Source organism: Hypanus sabinus, chromosome 17 (genome assembly GCF_030144855.1).
Source record: "Hypanus sabinus isolate sHypSab1 chromosome 17, sHypSab1.hap1, whole genome shotgun sequence".
Classification (NCBI taxonomy): domain Eukaryota; kingdom Metazoa; phylum Chordata; class Chondrichthyes; order Myliobatiformes; family Dasyatidae; genus Hypanus; species Hypanus sabinus.
In genome coordinates, this window is record NC_082722.1 from 3,604,978 (window position 1) to 3,624,759 (window position 19,782).

Consider the following 19,782-nt stretch of genomic DNA (forward strand, 5'->3'; position numbering starts at 1 on the left):
TTGGAAGCCCAGTGGCATCAGCAAGTGTTTGGAAGACCAGTGGCATCAGCAAGAGTTTGGAAAACCAGTGGCATCAGCAAGTGTTTGGAAGACCAGTGGCATCAGCAAGTGTTTGGAAGACCAGTGGCATCAGCAAGTGTTTGGAAGACCAGTGGCATCAGCAAGTGTTTGGAAGACCAGTGGCATCAGCAAGTGTTTGGAAGACCAGTGGCGTGTGCAAGTGTTTGGAAGACCAGCGGCATCAGCAAGTGTTTGGAAGACCAGTGGCATCAGCAAGTGTTTGGAAGACCAGTGGCATCAGCAAGTGTTTGGAAGACCAGTGGCATCAGCAAGTGTTTGGAAGACCAGTGGCATCAGCAAGTGTTTGGACGACCAGTGGCATCAGCAAGTGTTTGGGCGACCAGTGGCGTGGGCAAGTGATTGGAAGACCAGTGGCATCAGCAAGTGTTTGGAAGACCAGTGGCGTGGGCAAGTGTTTGGAAGAACAGTGGCATCAGCAAGTGTTTGGAAGACCAGTGTCATCAGCAAGTGTTTGGAAGACCAGTGGCATCAGAAAGTGTTTGGCGGACCAGTGGCATCAGCAAGTGTTTGGAAGTCCAGTGGCGTGGGCAAGTGTTTGGAAGAACAGTGGCATCAGCAAGTGTTTGGAAGACCAGTGGCATCAGCAAGTGTTTGGACGACCAGTGGCATCAGCAATTGTTTGGAAGACCAGTGGCATCAGCAAATGTTTGGACGATCAGTGGCATCAGCAAGTGTTTGGAAGACCAGTGGCGTGGGCAAGTGTTTGGGCGACCAGTGGCATGGGCAAGTGTTTGGAAGACCAGTGGCCTCAGCTAGTGTTTGGAAGACCAGTGGCGTGGGCAAGTGTTTGGAAGAACAGTGGCATCAGCAAGTGTTTGGAAGACCAGTGGCATCAGCAAGTGTTTGGAAGACCAGTGGCATCAGCAAGTGTTTGGACGACCAGTGGCATCAGCAAGTGTTTGGGCGACCAGTGGCGTGGGCAAGTGTTTGGAAGACCAGTGGCATCAGCAAGTGTTTGGAAGACCAGTGGCGTGGGCAAGTGTTTGGAAGAGCAGTGGCATCAGCAAGTGTTTGGAAGACCAGTGGCATCAGCAAGTGTTTGGAAGACCAGTGGCATCAGCAAGTGTTTGGAAGACCAGTGGCGTGGGCAAGTGTTTGGAAGACCAGTGGCGTGGGCAAGTGTTTGGAAGACCAGTGGCATGGGCAAGTGTTTGAAAGACCAGTGGCATCAGCAAGTGTTTGGAAGACCAGTGGCATCAGCAAGTGTTTGGCAGACAAGTGGCGTGGGCAAGTGTTTGGAAGACCAGTGGCGTGGGCAAGTGTTTGGAAGAACAGTGGCATCAGCAAGTGTTTGGAAGACCAGCGGCATCAGCAAGTGTTTGGAAGACCAGTGGCATCAGCAAGTGTTTGGAAGACCAGTGGCATCAGCAAGTGTTTGGAAGACCAGTGGCATCAGCAAGTGTTTGGAAGACCAGAGGCGTGGGCAAGTGTTTGGAAGACCAGTGGCATCAGCAAGTGTTTGGACGACCAGTGGCATCAGCAAGTGTTTGGAAGACCAGCGGCATCAGCAAGTGTTTGGAAGACCAGCAGCGTGGGCAAGTGTTTGGAAGACCAGCGGCGTGGGCAAGTGTTTGGCAGACCAGCGGCATAGGCAAGTGTTTGGAAGACCAGTGGCGTGGGCAAGTGTTTGGAAGACCAGTGGCGTGGGCAAGTGTTTGGAAGACCAGAGGCGTGGGCAAGTGTTTGGAAGACCAGCGGCATCAGCAAGTGTTTGGAAGACCAGTGGCATCAGCAAGTGTTTGGAAGACCAGTGGCATCAGCAAGTGTTTGGAAGCCCAGTGGCATCAGCAAGTGTTTGGAAGACCAGTGGCATCAGCAAGTGTTTGGAAGACCAGTGGCATCAGCAAGTGTTTGGAAGACCAGTGGCATCAGCAAGTGTTTGGAAGACCAGTGGCATCAGCAAGTGTTTGGAAGACCAGTGGCGTGGGCAAGTGTTTGGAAGACCAGCGGCATCAGCAAGTGTTTGGAAGACCAGTGGCATCAGCAAGTGTTTGGAAGACCAGTGGCATCAGCAAGTGTTTGGAAGACCAGTGGCGTGGGCAAGTGTTTGGAAGAACAGTGGCATCAGCAAGTGTTTGGAAGACCAGTGTCATCAGCAAGTGTTTGGAAGACCAGTGGCATCAGCAAGTGTTTGGCGGACCAGTGGCATCAGCAAGTGTTTGGAAGTCCAGTTGCGTGGGCAAGTGTTTGGAAGAACAGTGGCATCAGCAAGTGTTTGGAAGACCAGTGGCATCAGCAAGTGTTTGGACGACCAGTGGCATCAGCAATTGTTTGGAAGACCAGTGGCATCAGCAAATGTTTGGACGACCAGTGGCATCAGCAAGTGTTTGGAAGACCAGTGGCGTGGGCAAGTGTTTGGGCGACCAGTGGCATGGGCAAGTGTTTGGAAGACCAGTGGCCTCAGCTAGTGTTTGGAAGACCAGTGGCGTGGGCAAGTGTTTGGAAGAACAGTGGCATCAGCAAGTGTTTGGAAGACCAGTGGCATCAGCAAGTGTTTGGAAGACCAGTGGCATCAGCAAGTGTTTGGACGACCAGTGGCATCAGCAAGTGTTTGGGCGACCAGTGGCGTGGGCAAGTGTTTGGAAGACCAGCGGCGTGGGCAAGTGTTTGGCAGACCAGCGGCATAGGCAAGTGTTTGGAAGACCAGTGGCGTGGGCAAGTGTTTGGAAGACCAGTGGCGTGGGCAAGTGTTTGGAAGACCAGAGGCGTGGGCAAGTGTTTGGAAGACCAGCGGCATCAGCAAGTGTTTGGAAGACCAGTGGCATCAGCAAGTGTTTGGAAGACCAGTGGCATCAGCAAGTGTTTGGAAGCCCAGTGGCATCAGCAAGTGTTTGGAAGACCAGTGGCATCAGCAAGTGTTTGGAAGACCAGTGGCATCAGCAAGTGTTTGGAAGACCAGTGGCATCAGCAAGTGTTTGGAAGACCAGTGGCATCAGCAAGTGTTTGGAAGACCAGTGGCGTGGGCAAGTGTTTGGAAGACCAGCGGCATCAGCAAGTGTTTGGAAGACCAGTGGCATCAGCAAGTGTTTGGAAGACCAGTGGCATCAGCAAGTGTTTGGAAGACCAGTGGCGTGGGCAAGTGTTTGGAAGAACAGTGGCATCAGCAAGTGTTTGGAAGACCAGTGTCATCAGCAAGTGTTTGGAAGACCAGTGGCATCAGCAAGTGTTTGGCGGACCAGTGGCATCAGCAAGTGTTTGGAAGTCCAGTTGCGTGGGCAAGTGTTTGGAAGATCAGTGGCATCAGCAAGTGTTTGGAAGACCAGTGGCATCAGCAAGTGTTTGGACGACCAGTGGCATCAGCAATTGTTTGGAAGACCAGTGGCATCAGCAAATGTTTGGACGACCAGTGGCATCAGCAAGTGTTTGGAAGACCAGTGGCGTGGGCAAGTGTTTGGGCGACCAGTGGCATGGGCAAGTGTTTGGAAGACCAGTGGCCTCAGCTAGTGTTTGGAAGACCAGTGGCGTGGGCAAGTGTTTGGAAGAACAGTGGCATCAGCAAGTGTTTGGAAGACCAGTGGCATCAGCAAGTGTTTGGAAGACCAGTGGCATCAGCAAGTGTTTGGACGACCAGTGGCATCAGCAAGTGTTTGGGCGACCAGTGGCGTGGGCAAGTGTTTGGAAGACCAGTGGCATCAGCAAGTGTTTGGAAGACCAGTGGCGTCGGCAAGTGTTTGGAAGAACAGTGGCATCAGCAAGTGTTTGGAAGACCAGTGGCATCAGCAAGTGTTTGGAAGACCAGTGGCATCAGCAAGTGTTTGGAAGACCAGTGGCGTGGGCAAGTGTTTGGAAGACCAGTGGCGTGGGCAAGTGTTTGGAAGAACAGTGGCATGGGCAAGTGTTTGAAAGACCAGTGGCATCAGCAAGTGTTTGGAAGACCAGTGGCATCAGCAAGTGTTTGGCAGACAAGTGGCATCAGCAAGTGTTTGGAAGACCAGTGGCGTGGGCAAGTGTTTGGAAGAACAGTGGCATCAGCAAGTGTTTGGCAGACCAGTGGCATCAGCAAGTGTTTGGAAGACCAGTGGCGTGGGCAAGTGTTTGGAAGACCAGTGGCGTGGGCAAGTGTTTGGGCGACCAGTGGCGTGGGCAAGTGTTTGGAAGACCAGTGGCCTCAGCAAGTGTTTGGAAGACCAGTGGCGTGGGCAAGTGTTTGGAAGACCAGTGGCATCAGCAAGTGTTTGGAAGACCAGTGGCATCAGCAAGTGTTTGGAAGACCAGTGGCATCAGCAAGTGTTTGGAAGACCAGTGGCATCAGCAAGTGTTTGTAAGACCAGTGGCGTGGGTAAGTGTTTGGAAGACCAGTGGCGTGGGCAAGTGTTTGGAAGACCAGTGGCGTGGGCAAGTGTTTGGAAGACCAGCGGCATCAGCAAGTGTTTGGAAGACCAGTGGCATCAGCAAGTGTTTGGAAGACCAGTGGCATCAGCAAGTGTTTGGACGACCAGTGGCATCAGCAAGTGTTTGGAAGACCAGTGGCATCAGCAAGTGTTTGGACGTCCAGTGGCATCAGCAAGTGTTTGGAAGACCAGTGGCGTGGGCAAGTGTTTGGGCGACCAGTGGCATCAGCAAGTGTTTGGAAGACCAGTGGCGTGGGCAAGTGTTTGGAAGACCAGTGGCATCAGCAAGTGTTTGGAAGACCAGTGGCATCAGCAAGTGTTTGGAAGACCAGTGGCATCAGCAAGTGTTTGGAAGACCAGTGGCGTGGGCAAGTGTTTGGAAGACCAGTGGCGTGGGCAAGTGTTTGGAAGACCAGTGGCCTGGGCAAGTGTTTGGAAGACCAGTGGCGTGGGCAAGTGTTTGGAAGACAGGTGGCATCAGCAAGTGTTTGGAAGACCAGTGGCATCAGCAAGTGTTTGGAAGACCAGCAGCGTGGGAAGTGTTTGGAAGACCAGCGGCGTGGGCAAGTGTTTGTCAGACCAGCGGCATAGGCAAGTGTTTGGAAGACCAGTGGCGTGGGCAAGTGTTTGGAAGACCAGTGGCGTGGGCAAGTGTTTGGAAGTCCAGTGGCGCGGGCAAGTGTTTGGTAGAACAGTGGCATCAGCAAGTGTTTGGAAGACCAGTGGCATCAGCAAGTGTTTGGAAGACCAGCGGCATCAGCAAGTGTTTGGAAGACCAGTGGCGTGGGCAAGTGTCTGGATGACCAGTGGCATCAGCAAGTGTTTGGAAGACAAGTGGCATCAGCAAGTGTTTGGAAGACCAGTGGCGTGGGCAAGTGTTTGGAAGACCAGTGGCGTGGGCAAGTGTTTGGAAGACCAGTGGCATCAGCAAGTGTTTGGAAGACCAGTGGCGTGGGCAAGTGTTTGGAAGACCAGTGGCATCAGCAAGTGTTTGGAAGACCAGTGGCATCAGCAAGTGTTTGGAAGAACAGTGGCGTGGGCAAGTGTTTGGAAGACCAGTGGCGTGGGCAAGTGTTTGGAAGACCAGCGGCATCAGCAAGTGTTTGGAAGACCAGTGGCATCAGCAAGTGTTTGGAAGACCAGTGGCATCAGCAAGTGTTTGGATGACCAGTGGCATCAGCAAGTGTTTGGAAGACCAGTGGCATCAGCAAGTGTTTGGTCGACCAGTGGCATCAGCAAGTGTTTGGAAGACCAGTGGCGTGGGCAAGTGTTTGGGCGACCAGTGGCATCAGCAAGTGTTTGGAAGACCAGTGGCGTGGGCAAGTGTTTGGAAGACCAGTGGCATCAGCAAGTGTTTGGAAGACCAGTGGCATCAGCAAGTGTTTGGAAGACCAGTGGCATCAGCAAGTGTTTGGAAGACCAGTGGCGTGGGCAAGTGTTTGGAAGACCAGTGGCGTGGGCAAGTGTTTGGAAGACCAGTGGCATCAGCAAGTGTTTGGAAGACCAGTGGCGTGGGCAAGTGTTTGGAAGACCAGTGGCATCAGCAAGTGTTTGGAAGACCAGTGGCATCAGCAAGTGTTTGGAAGACCAGTGGCATCAGCAAGTGTTTGGAAGACCAGCAGCGTGGGAAGTGTTTGGAAGACCAGCGGCGTGGGCAAGTGTTTGGAAGACCAGTGGCGTGGGCAAGTGTTTGGAAGACCAGTGGCATCAGCAAGTGTTTGGAAGACCAGTGGCATCAGCAAGTGTTTGGAAGACCAGTGGCATCAGCAAGTGTTTGGAAGACCAGTGGCATCAGCAAGTGTTTGTAAGACCAGTGGCGTGGGTAAGTGTTTGGAAGACCAGTGTCGTGGGCAAGTGTTTGGAAGACCAGCGGCATCAGCAAGTGTTTGGAAGACCAGTGGCATCAGCAAGTGTTTGGAAGACCAGTGGCATCAGCAAGTGTTTGGAAGACCAGTGGCATCAGCAAGTGTTTGGAAGACCAGAGGCGTGGGCAAGTGTTTGGAAGACCAGTGGCATCAGCAAGTGTTTGGACGACCAGTGGCATCAGCAAGTGTTTGGAAGACCAGCGGCATCAGCAAGTGTTTGGAAGACCAGCAGCGTGGGCAAGTGTTTGGAAGACCAGCGGTGTGGGCAAGTGTTTGGCAGACCAGCGGCATAGGCAAGTGTTTGGAAGACCAGTGGCGTGGGCAAGTGTTTGGAAGACCAGTGGCGTGGGCAAGTGTTTGGAAGACCAGAGGCGTGGGCAAGTGTTTGGAAGACCAGCGGCATCGGCAAGTGTTTGGAAGACCAGTGGCATCAGCAAGTGTTTGGAAGACCAGTGGCATCAGCAAGTGTTTGGAAGCCCAGTGGCATCAGCAAGTGTTTGGAAGACCAGTGGCGTGGGCAAGTGTTTGGAAGACCAGTGGCATCAGCAAGCGTTTGGAAGACCAGTGGCATCAGCAAGTGTTTGGAAGACCAGTGGCATCAGCAAGTGTTTGGAAGACCAGTGGCATCAGCAAGTGTTTGGAAGACCAGTGGCATCAGCAAGTGTTTGGAAGACCAGTGGCATCAGCAAGTGTTTGGAAGACCAGTGGCATCAGCAAGTGTTTGGAAGACCAGTGGCATCAGCAAGTGTTTGGAAGACCAGTGGCATCAGCAAGTGTTTGGAAGACCAGTGGCGTGGGCAAGTGTTTGGAAGAACAGTGGCATCAGCAAGTGTTTGGAAGACCAGTGTCATCAGCAAGTGTTTGGAAGACCAGTGGCATCAGCAAGTGTTTGGCGGACCAGTGGCATCAGCAAGTGTTTGGAAGTCCAGTTGCGTGGGCAAGTGTTTGGAAGAACAGTGGCATCAGCAAGTGTTTGGAAGACCAGTGGCATCAGCAAGTGTTTGGACGACCAGTGGCATCAGCAATTGTTTGGAAGACCAGTGGCATCAGCAAATGTTTGGACGACCAGTGGCATCAGCAAGTGTTTGGAAGACAAGTGGCGTGGGCAAGTGTTTGGGCGACCAGTGGCATGGGCAATTGTTTGGAAGACCAGTGGCCTCAGCTAGTGTTTGGAAGACCAGTGGCGTGGGCAAGTGTTTGGAAGAACAGTGGCATCAGCAAGTGTTTGGAAGACCAGTGGCATCAGCAAGTGTTTGGAAGACCAGTGGCATCAGCAAGTGTTTGGACGACCAGTGGCATCAGCAAGTGTTTGGGCGACCAGTGGCGTGGGCAAGTGTTTGGAAGACCAGTGGCGTGGGCAAGTGTTTGGAAGACCAGTGGCATCAGCAAGTGTTTGGAAGACCAGTGGCATCAGCAAGTGTTTGGAAGACCAGTGGCATCAGCAAGTGTTTGGAAGACCAGCAGCGTGGGAAGTGTTTGGAAGACCAGCGGCGTGGGCAAGTGTTTGGAAGACCAGTGGCGTGGGCAAGTGTTTGGAAGACCAGTGGCATCAGCAAGTGTTTGGAAGACCAGTGGCATCAGCAAGTGTTTGGAAGACCAGTGGCATCAGCAAGTGTTTGGAAGACCAGTGGCATCAGCAAGTGTTTGTAAGACCAGTGGCGTGGGTAAGTGTTTGGAAGACCAGTGGCGTGGGCAAGTGTTTGGAAGACCAGTGGCGTGGGCAAGTGTTTGGAAGACCAGCGGCATCAGCAAGTGTTTGGAAGACCAGTGGCATCAGCAAGTGTTTGGAAGACCAGTGGCATCAGCAAGTGTTTGGAAGACCAGTGGCATCAGCAAGTGTTTGGAAGACCAGAGGCGTGGGCAAGTGTTTGGAAGACCAGTGGCATCAGCAAGTGTTTGGACGACCAGTGGCATCAGCAAGTGTTTGGAAGACCAGCGGCATCAGCAAGTGTTTGGAAGACCAGCAGCGTGGGCAAGTGTTTGGAAGACCAGCGGCGTGGGCAAGTGTTTGGCAGACCAGCGGCATAGGCAAGTGTTTGGAAGACCAGTGGCGTGGGCAAGTGTTTGGAAGACCAGTGGCGTGGGCAAGTGTTTGGAAGACCAGAGGCGTGGGAAAGTGTTTGGAAGACCAGCGGCATCAGCAAGTGTTTGGAAGACCAGTGGCATCAGCAAGTGTTTGGAAGACCAGTGGCATCAGCAAGTGTTTGGAAGCCCAGTGGCATCAGCAAGTGTTTGGAAGACCAGTGGCATCAGCAAGTGTTTGGAAGACCAGTGGCATCAGCAAGTGTTTGGAAGACCAGTGGCATCAGCAAGTGTTTGGAAGACCAGTGGCATCAGCAAGTGTTTGGAAGACCAGTGGCATCAGCAAGTGTTTGGAAGACCAGTGGCATCAGCAAGTGTTTGGAAGACCAGTGGCGTGGGCAAGTGTTTGGAAGACCAGCGGCATCAGCAAGTGTTTGGAAGACCAGTGGCATCAGCAAGTGTTTGGAAGACCAGTGGCATCAGCAAGTGTTTGGAAGACCAGTGGCGTGGGCAAGTGTTTGGAAGAACAGTGGCATCAGCAAGTGTTTGGAAGACCAGTGGCATCAGCAAGTGTTTGGCGGACCAGTGGCATCAGCAAGTGTTTGGACGTCCAGTTGCGTGGGCAAGTGTTTGGAAGAACAGTGGCATCAGCAAGTGTTTGGAAGACCAGTGGCATCAGCAAGTGTTTGGAAGACCAGAGGCGTGGACAAATGTTTGGAAGACCAGTGGCATCAGCAAGTGTTTGGACGACCAGTGGCATCAGCAAGTGTTTGGAAGACCAGCGGCATCAGCAAGTGTTTGGAAGACCAGCAGCGTGGGCAAGTGTTTGGAAGACCAGCGGTGTGGGCAAGTGTTTGGCAGACCAGCGGCATAGGCAAGTGTTTGGAAGACCAGTGGCGTGGGCAAGTGTTTGGAAGACCAGTGGCGTGGGCAAGTGTTTGGAAGACCAGAGGCGTGGGCACGTGTTTGGAAGACCAGCGGCATCAGCAAGTGTTTGGAAGACCAGTGGCATCAGCAAGTGTTTGGAAGACCAGTGGCATCAGCAAGTGTTTGGAAGCCCAGTGGCATCAGCAAGTGTTTGGAAGACCAGTGGCATCAGCAAGTGTTTGGAAGACCAGTGGCATCAGCAAGTGTTTGGAAGACCAGTGGCATCAGCAAGTGTTTGGAAGACCAGTGGCATCAGCAAGTGTTTGGAAGACCAGTGGCATCAGCAAGTGTTTGGAAGACCAGTGGCATCAGCAAGTGTTTGGAAGACCAGTGGCGTGGGCAAGTGTTTGGAAGACCAGCGGCATCAGCAAGTGTTTGGAAGACCAGTGGCATCAGCAAGTGTTTGGAAGACCAGTGGCATCAGCAAGTGTTTGGAAGACCAGTGGCGTGGGCAAGTGTTTGGAAGAACAGTGGCATCAGCAAGTGTTTGGAAGACCAGTGGCATCAGCAAGTGTTTGGCGGACCAGTGGCATCAGCAAGTGTTTGGAAGTCCAGTTGCGTGGGCAAGTGTTTGGAAGAACAGTGGCATCAGCAAGTGTTTGGAAGACCAGTGGCATCAGCAAGTGTTTGGACGACCAGTGGCATCAGCAATTGTTTGGAAGACCAGTGGCATCAGCAAATGTTTGGACGACCAGTGGCATCAGCAAGTGTTTGGAAGACCAGTGGCGTGGGCAAGTGTTTGGGCGACCAGTGGCATGGGCAATTGTTTGGAAGACCAGTGGCCTCAGCTAGTGTTTGGAAGACCAGTGGCGTGGGCAAGTGTTTGGAAGAACAGTGGCATCAGCAAGTGTTTGGAAGACCAGTGGCATCAGCAAGTGTTTGGAAGACCAGTGGCATCAGCAAGTGTTTGGACGACCAGTGGCATCAGCAAGTGTTTGGGCGACCAGTGGCGTGGGCAAGTGTTTGGAAGACCAGTGGCATCAGCAAGTGTTTGGAAGACCAGTGGCGTGGGCAAGTGTTTGGAAGAACAGTGGCATCAGCAAGTGTTTGGAAGACCAGTGGCATCAGCAAGTGTTTGGAAGACAAGTGGCATCAGCAAGTGTTTGGAAGACAAGTGGCGTGGGCAAGTGTTTGGAAGACCAGTGGCGTGGGCAAGTGTTTGGAAGACCAGTGGCATGGGCAAGTGTTTGAAAGACCAGTGGCATCAGCAAGTGTTTGGAAGACCAGTGGCATCAGCAAGTGTTTGGCAGACAAGTGGCATCAGCAAGTGTTTGGAAGACCAGTGGCGTGGGCAAGTGTTTGGAAGAACAGTGGCATCAGCAAGTGTTTGGCAGACCAGTGGCATCAGCAAGTGTTTGGAAGACCAGTGGCGTGGGCAAGTGTTTGGAAGACCAGTGGCGTGGGCAAGTGTTTGGGCGACCAGTGGCGTGGGCAAGTGTTTGGAAGACCAGTGGCCTCAGCAAGTGTTTGGAAGACCAGTGGCGTGGGCAAGTGTTTGGAAGACCAGTGGCATCAGCAAGTGTTTGGAAGACCAGTGGCATCAGCAAGTGTTTGGAAGACCAGTGGCATCAGCAAGTGTTTGGAAGACCAGTGGCATCAGCAAGTGTTTGTAAGACCAGTGGCGTGGGTAAGTGTTTGGAAGACCAGTGGCGTGGGCAAGTGTTTGGAAGACCAGTGGCGTGGGCAAGTGTTTGGAAGACCAGCGGCATCAGCAAGTGTTTGGAAGACCAGTGGCATCAGCAAGTGTTTGGAAGACCAGTGGCATCAGCAAGTGTTTGGAAGATCAGTGGCATCAGCAAGTGTTTGGACGACCAGTGGCATCAGCAAGTGTTTGGAAGACCAGTGGCATCAGCAAGTGTTTGGACGTCCAGTGGCATCAGCAAGTGTTTGGAAGACCAGTGGCATGGGCAAGTGTTTGGGCGACCAGTGGCATCAGCAAGTGTTTGGAAGACCAGTGGCATCAGCAAGTGTTTGGAAGACAAGTGGCATCAGCAAGTGTTTGGAAGACCAGTGGCATCAGCAAGTGTTTGGAAGACCAGCAGCGTGGGAAGTGTTTGGAAGACCAGCGGCGTGGGCAAGTGTTTGTCAGACCAGCGGCATAGGCAAGTGTTTGGAAGACCAGTGGCGTGGGCAAGTGTTTGGAAGACCAGTGGCGTGGGCAAGTGTTTGGAAGTCCAGTGGCGTGGGCAAGTGTTTGGTAGAACAGTGGCATCAGCAAGTGTTTGGAAGACCAGTGGCATCAGCAAGTGTTTGGAAGACCAGCGGCATCAGCAAGTGTTTGGAAGACCAGTGGCGTGGGCAAGTGTCTGGATGACCAGTGGCATCAGCAAGTGTTTGGAAGACCAGTGGCATCAGCAAGTGTTTGGAAGACAAGTGGCATCAGCAAGTGTTTGGAAGACCAGTGGCATCAGCAAGTGTTTGGAAGACCAGTGGCGTGGGCAAGTGTTTGGAAGACCAGTGGCATCAGCAAGTGTTTGTAAGACCAGTGGCGTGGGCAAGTGTTTGGAAGACCAGTGGCGTGGGCAAGTGTTTGGAAGACCAGTGGCGTGGGCAAGTGTTTGGAAGACCAGCGGCATCAGCAAGTGTTTGGAAGACCAGTGGCATCAGCAAGTGTTTGGAAGACCAGTGGCATCAGCAAGTGTTTGGACGACCAGTGGCATCAGCAAGTGTTTGGAAGACCAGTGGCATCAGCAAGTGTTTGGACGACCAGTGGCATCAGCAAGTGTTTGGAAGACCAGTGGCGTGGGCAAGTGTTTGGGCGACCAGTGGCATCAGCAAGTGTTTGGAAGTCCAGTGGCGTGGGCAAGTGTTTGGAAGACCAGTGGCATCAGCAAGTGTTTGGAAGACCAGTGGCATCAGCAAGTGTTTGTAAGACCAGTGGCATCAGCAAGTGTTTGGAAGACCAGTGGCGTGGGCAAGTGTTTGGAAGACCAGTGGCGTGGGCAAGTGTTTGGAAGACCAGTGGCATCAGCAAGTGTTTGGAAGACCAGTGGCGTGGGCAAGTGTTTGGAAGACCAGTGGCATCAGCAAGTGTTTGGAAGACCAGTGGCATCAGCAAGTGTTTGGAAGACCAGTGGCATCAGCAAGTGTTTGGAAGACCAGCAGCGTGGGAAGTGTTTGGAAGACCAGCGGCGTGGGCAAGTGTTTGGAAGACCAGTGGCGTGGGCAAGTGTTTGTCAGACCAGCGGCGTGGGCAAGTGTTTGGAAGACCAGTGGCGTGGGCAAGTGTTTGGAATTCCAGTGGCGTGGGCAAGTGTTTGGTAGAACAGTGGCATCAGCAAGTGTTTGGAAGACCAGTGGCATCAGCAAGTGTTTGGAAGACCAGTGGCATCAGCAAGTGTTTGGAAGACCAGTGGCATCAGCAAGTGTTTGGAAGACCAGTGGCATCAGCAAGTGTTTGGCAGACCAGTGGCGTGGGCAAGTGTTTGGAAGACCAGCGGCATCAGCAAGTGTTTGGAAGACCAGTGGCATCAGCAAGTGTTTGGAAGACCAGTGGCATCAGCAAGTGTTTGGACGACCAGTGGCATCAGCAAGTGTTTGGAAGACCAGTGGCATCAGCAAGTGTTTGGACGACCAGTGGCATCAGCAAGTGTTTGGAAGACCAGTGGCGTGGGCAAGTGTTTGGGCGACCAGTGGCATCAGCAAGTGTTTGGAAGTCCAGTGGCGTGGGCAAGTGTTTGGAAGACCAGTGGCATCAGCAAGTGTTTGGAAGACCAGTGGCATCAGCAAGTGTTTGTAAGACCAGTGGCATCAGCAAGTGTTTGGAAGACCAGTGGCGTGGGCAAGTGTTTGGAAGACCAGTGGCGTGGGCAAGTGTTTGGAAGACCAGTGGCATCAGCAAGTGTTTGGAAGACCAGTGGCGTGGGCAAGTGTTTGGAAGACCAGTGGCATCAGCAAGTGTTTGGAAGACCAGTGGCATCAGCAAGTGTTTGGAAGACCAGTGGCATCAGCAAGTGTTTGGAAGACCAGCAGCGTGGGAAGTGTTTGGAAGACCAGCGGCGTGGGCAAGTGTTTGGAAGACCAGTGGCGTGGGCAAGTGTTTGTCAGACCAGCGGCGTGGGCAAGTGTTTGGAAGACCAGTGGCGTGGGCAAGTGTTTGGAATTCCAGTGGCGTGGGCAAGTGTTTGGTAGAACAGTGGCATCAGCAAGTGTTTGGAAGACCAGTGGCATCAGCAAGTGTTTGGAAGACCAGTGGCATCAGCAAGTGTTTGGAAGACCAGTGGCATCAGCAAGTGTTTGGAAGACCAGTGGCATCAGCAAGTGTTTGGAAGACCAGTGGCATCAGCAAGAGTTTGGAAGACCAGTGGCGTGGGCAAGTGTTTGGAAGACCAGTGGCATCAGCAAGTGTTTGTAAGACCAGTGGCGTGGGCAAGTGTTTGGAAGACCAGTGGCGTGGGCAAGTGTTTGGAAGACCAGTGGCGTGGGCAAGTGTTTGGAACACCAGCGGCATCAGCAAGTGTTTGGAAGACCAGTGGCATCAGCAAGTGTTTGGAAGACCAGTGGCATCAGCAAGTGTTTGGAAGACCAGTGGCATCAGCAAGTGTTTGGACGACCAGTGGCATCAGCAAGTGTTTGGACGACCAGTGGCATCAGCAAGTGTTTGGACGACCAGTGGCATCAGCAAGTGTTTGGAAGACCAGTGGCATGGGCAAGTGTTTGGGCGACCAGTGGCATCAGCAAGTGTTTGGAAGTCCAGTGGCGTGGGCAAGTGTTTGGAAGACCAGTGGCATCAGCAAGTGTTTGGAAGACCAGTGGCATCAGCAAGTGTTTGGAAGACCAGTGGCATCAGCAAGTATTTGGAAGACCAGTGGCGTGGGCAAGTGTTTGGAAGACCAGTGGCGTGGGCAAGTGTTTGGAAGACCAGTGGCGTGGGCAAGTGTTTGGAAGACCAGTGGCGTGGGCAAGTGTTTGGAAGACCAGTGGCATCAGCAAGTGTTTGGAAGACCAGTGGCATCAGCAAGTGTTTGGAAGACCAGTGGCATCAGCAAGTGTTTGGAAGACCAGCAGCGTGGGAAGTGTTTGGAAGACCAGCGGCGTGGGCAAGTGTTTGGAAGACCAGTGGCGTGGGCAAGTGTTTGTCAGACCAGCGGCGTGGGCAAGTGTTTGGAAGACCAGTGGCGTGGGCAAGTGTTTGGAATTCCAGTGGCGTGGGCAAGTGTTTGGTAGAACAGTGGCATCAGCAAGTGTTTGGAAGACCAGTGGCATCAGCAAGTGTTTGGAAGACCAGTGGCATCAGCAAGTGTTTGGAAGACCAGCGGAATCAGCAAGTGTTTGGAAGACCAGTGGCGTGGGCAAGTGTCTGGATGACCAGTGGCGTGGGCAAGTGTTTGGAAGACCAGTGGCATCAGCAAGTGTTTGGAAGACCAGTGGCGTGGGCAAGTGTTTGGAAGACCAGTGGCGTGGGCAAGTGTTTGGAAGACCAGTGGCATCAGCAAGTGTTTGGAAGACCAGTGGCGTGGGCAAGTGTTTGGAAGACCAGTGGCGTGGGCAAGTGTTTGGAAGACCAGTGGCATCAGCAAGTGTCTGGAAGACCAGTGGCATCAGCAAGTGTTTGGAAGAACAGTGGCGTGGGCAAGTGTTTGGAAGACCAGTGGCGTGGGCAAGTGTTTGGAAGACCAGTGGCGTGGGCAAGTGTTTGGAAGACCAGTGGCGTGGGCAAGTGTTTGGAAGACCAGTGGCGTGGGCAAGTGTTTGGAAGACCAGTGGCATCAGCAAGTGTTTGGAAGACCAGTGGCATCAGCAAGTGTTTGGAAGACCAGCAGCGTGGGCAAGTGTTTGTAAGACCAGCCGCGTGGGCAAGTGTTTGGCAGACCAGCGGCATAGTCTAGTGTTTGGAAGACCAGTGGCGTGGGCAAGTGTTTGGAAGACCAGTGGCGTGGGCAAGTGTTTGGAAGACCAGAGGCGTGGGCAAGTGTTTGGAAGACCAGAGGCGTGGGCAAGTGTTTGGAAGACCAGTGGCATCAGCAAGTGTTTGGAAGACCAGTGGCATCAGCAAGTGTTTGGCAGACCAGTGGCGTGGGCAAGTGTTTGGAAGAACAGTGGCATCAGCAAGTGTTTGGACGACCAGTGGCATCAGCAAGTGTTTGGAAGACCAGTGGCATCAGCAAGTGTTTGGACGACCAGTGGCATCAGCAAGTGTTTGGAAGACCAGTGGCGTGGGCAAGTGTTTGGGCGACCAGTGGCATCAGCAAGTGTTTGGAAGACCAGTGGCGTGGGCAAGTGTTTGGAAGACCAGTGGCATCAGCAAGTGTTTGGAAGACCAGTGGCATCAGCAAGTGTTTGGAAGACCAGTGGCATCAGCAAGTGTTTGGAAGACAAGTGGCGTGGGCAAGTGTTTGGAAGACCAGTGGCGTGGGCAAGTGTTTGGAAGACCAGTGGCATCAGCAAGTGTTTGGAAGACCAGTGGCGTGGGCAAGTGTTTGGAAGACCAGTGGCATCAGCAAGTGTTTGGAAGACCAGTGGCATCAGCAAGTGTTTGGAAGACCAGTGGCATCAGCAAGTGTTTGGAAGACCAGCAGCGTGGGAAGTGTTTGGAAGACCAGCGGCGTGGGCAAGTGTTTGGAAGACCAGTGGCGTGGGCAAGTGTTTGTCAGACCAGCGGCGTGGGCAAGTGTTTGGAAGACCAGTGGCGTGGGCAAGTGTTTGGAATTCCAGTGGCGTGGGCAAGTGTTTGGTAGAACAGTGGCATCAGCAAGTGTTTGGAAGACCAGTGGCATCAGCAAGTGTTTGGAAGACCAGTGGCATCAGCAAGTGTTTGGAAGACCAGCGGAATCAGCAAGTGTTTGGAAGACCAGTGGCGTGGGCAAGTGTCTGGATGACCAGTGGCGTGGGCAAGTGTTTGGAAGACCAGTGGCATCAGCAAGTGTTTGGAAGACCAGTGGCGTGGGCAAGTGTTTGGAAGACCAGTGGCGTGGGCAAGTGTTTGGAAGACCAGTGGCATCAGCAAGTGTTTGGAAGACCAGTGGCATCAGCAAGTGTTTGGAAGAACAGTGGCGTGGGCAAGTGTTTGGAAGACCAGTGGCGTGGGCAAGTGTTTGGAAGACCAGTGGCGTGGGCAAGTGTTTGGAAGACCAGTGGCGTGGGCAAGTGTTTGGAAGACCAGTGGCGTGGGCAAGTGTTTGGAAGACCAGTGGCATCAGCAAGTGTTTGGAAGACTAGTGGCATCAGCAAGTGTTTGGAAGACCAGTGGCATCAGCAAGTGTTTGGAAGACCAGCAGCGTGGGCAAGTGTTTGTAAGACCAGCCGCGTGGGCAAGTGTTTGGCAGACCAGCGGCATAGTCTAGTGTTTGGAAGACCAGTGGAGTGGGCAAGTGTTTGGAAGACCAGTGGCGTGGGCAAGTGTTTGGAAGACCAGAGGCGTGGGCAAGTGTTTGGAAGACCAGTGGCATCAGCAAGTGTTTGGAAGACCAGTGGCATCAGCAAGTGTTTGGCAGACCAGTGGCGTGGGCAAGTGTTTGGAAGAACAGTGGCATCAGCAAGTGTTTGGAAGACCAGAGGCGTGGGCAAGTGTTTGGAAGACCAGTGGCATCAGCAAGTGTTTGGAAGACCAGTGGCATCAGCAAGTGTTTGGAAGACCAGTGGCAACAGCAAGTGTTTGGAAGACCAGTGGCATCAGCAAGTGTTTGTAAGACCAGCAGCATCAGCAACTGTTTGGAAGACCAGTGGCATCAGCAAGTGTTTGGAAGACCAGTGGCGTGGGCAAGTGTTTGGGCGACCAGTGGCATCAGCAACTGTTTGGAAGACCAGTGGCATCAGCAAGTGTTTGGAAGACCAGTGGCATCAGCAAGTGTTTGGAAGACCAGTGGCATCAGCAAGTGTTTGGAAGACCAGCGGCGTGGGCAAGTGTTTGGAAGACCAGTGGCATCAGCAAGTGTTTGGAAGACCAGTGGCATCAGCAAGTGTTTGGAAGACCAGCGGCATCAGCAAGTGTTCGGAAGACCAGTGGCATCAGCAAGTGTTTGGAAGACCAGTGGCGTGGGCAAGTGTTTGGACGACCAGTGGCATAGGCAAGTGTTTGGGCGACCAGTGGCGTGGGCAAGTGATTGGAAGACCAGTGGCATCAGCAAGTGTTTGGAAGACCAGTGGCGTGGGCAAGTGTTTGGAAGAACAGTGGCATCAGCAAGTGTTTGGAAGACCAGTGTCATCAGCAAGTGTTTGAAAGACCAGTGGCATCAGCAAGTGTTTGGCAGACCAGTGGCATCAGCAAGTGTTTGGAAGTCCAGTGGCGTGGGCAACTGTTTGGAAGAACAGTGGCATCAGCAAGTGTTTGGAAGACCAGTGGCATCTGCAAGTGTTTGGACGACCAGTGGCATCAGCAAGTGTTTGGAAGACCAGTGGCATCAGCAAGTGTTTGGAAGACCAGTGGCATCAGCAAGTGTTTGGACGACCAGTGGCATCAGGAAGTGTTTGGAAGACCAGTGGCGTGGGCAAGTGTTTGGGCGACCAGTGGCATGGGCAAGTGTTTGGAAGACCAGTGGCCTCAGCTAGTGTTTGGAAGACCAGTGGCGTGGGCAAGTGTTTGGAAGAACAGTGGCATCAGCAAGTGTTTGGAAGACCAGTGGCATCAGCAAGTGTTTGGAAGACCAGTGGCATCAGCAAGTGTTTGGACGACCAGTGGCTTCAGCAAGTGTTTGGGCGACCAGTGGCGTGGGCAAGTGTTTGGAAGACCAGTGGCATCAGCAAGTGTTTGGAAGACCAGTGGCGTGGGCAAGAGTTTGGAAGAACAGTGGCATCAGCAAGTGTTTGGAAGACCAGTGGCATCAGCAAGTGTTTGGAAGACCAGTGGCGTGGGCAAGTGTTTGGAAGACCAGTGGCGTGGGCAAGTGTTTGGAAGACCAGTGGCGTGGGCAAGTGTTTGAAAGACCAGTGGCATCAGCAAGTGTTTGGACGACCAGTGGCATCAGCAAGTGTTTGGCAGACAAGTGGCATCAGCAAGTGTTTGGAAGACCAGTGGCGTGGGCAAGTGTTTGGAAGAACAGTGGCATCAGCAAGTGTTTGGCAGACCAGTGGCATCAGCAAGTGTTTGGAAGACCAGTGGCGTGGGCAAGTGTTTGGAAGACCAGTGGCGTGGGCAAGTGTTTGGGCGACCAGTGGCGTGGGCAAGTGTTTGGAAGACCAGTGGCCTCAGCAAGTGTTTGGAAGACCAGTGGCATCAGCAAGTGTTTGGAAGACCAGTGGCATCAGCAAGTGTTTGGAAGACCAGTGGCATCAGCAAGTGTTTGTAAGACCAGTGGCGTGGGCAAGTGTTTGGAAGACCAGTGGCGTGGGCAAGTGTTTGGAAGACCAGTGGCGTGGGCAAGTGTTTGGAAGACCAGCGGCATCAGCAAGTGTTTGGAAGAGCAGTGGCATCAGCAAGTGTTTGGAAGACCAGTGGCATCAGCAAGTGTTTGGAAGACCAGTGGCATCAGCAAGTGTTTGGACGACCAGTGGCATCAGCAAGTGTTTGGAAGACCAGTGGCATCAGCAAGTGTTTGGACCACCTGTGGCATCAGCAAGTGTTTGGAAGACCAGTGGCGTGGGCAAGTGTTTGGGCGACCAGTGGCATCAGCAAGTGTTTGGAAGACCAGTGGCGTGGGCAAGTGTTTGGAAGACCAGTGGCATCAGCAAGTGTTTGGAAGACCAGTGGCATCAGCAAGTGTTTGGAAGACCAGTGGCATCAGCAAGTGTTTGGAAGACCAGTGGCGTGGGCAAGTGTTTGGAAGACCAGTGGCGTGGGCAAGTGTTTGGAAGACCAGTGGCATCAGCAAGTGTTTGGAAGACCAGTGGCGTGGGCAAGTGTTTGGAAGACCAGTGGAATCAGCAAGTGTTTGGAAGACCAGCGGCATCAGCAAGTGTTTGGAAGACCAGTGGCATCAGCAAGTGTTTGGAAGACCAGCAGCGTGGGAAGTGTTTGGAAGACCAGCGGCGTGGGCAAGTGTTTGTCAGACCAGCGGCATAGGCAAGTGTTTGGAAGACCAGTGGCGTGGGCAAGTGTTTGGAAGACCAGTGGCGTGGGAAAGTGTTTGGAAGACCAGTGGCGTGGGCAAGTGTTTGGAAGACCAGCGGCATCAGCAAGTGTTTGGAAGACCAGTGGCATCAGCAAGTGTTTGGAAGACCAGTGGCATCAGCAAGTGTTTGGACGACCAGTGGCATCAGCAAGTGTTTGGAAGACCAGTGGCATTAGCAAGTGTTTGGACGACCAGTGGCATCAGCAAGTGTTTGGAAGACCAGTGGCGTGGGCAAGTGTTTGGAAGACCAGCGGCATCAGCAAGTGTTTGGAAGACCAGTGGCATCAGCAAGTGTTTGGAAGACCAGTGGCGTGGGCAAGTGTTTGGAAGACCAGTGGCGTGGGCAAGTGTTTGGAAGACCAGCGGCATCAGCAAGTGTTTGGAAGACCAGTGGCATCAGCAAGTGTTTGGAAGACCAGTGGCATCAGCAAGTGTTTGGAAGACCAGCGGCATCAGCAAGTGTTTGGAAGACCAGTGGCATCAGCAAGTGTTTGGAAGAACAGTGGCATCAGCAAGTGTTTGGAAGACCAGTGGCATCAGCAAGTGTTTGGAAGACCAGTGGCATCAGCA

The 19,782-nt window shown here is 53.0% G+C and overlaps 1 protein-coding gene across 4 annotated transcripts in view; it reads right to left on the minus strand.

The window, feature by feature from the left end:
• The window catches only part of hydin (HYDIN axonemal central pair apparatus protein), a 1,146,554-nt gene that overhangs the window by 256,107 nt on the left and 870,665 nt on the right, over positions 1-19,782 (minus strand). The window lies entirely within an intron of this gene.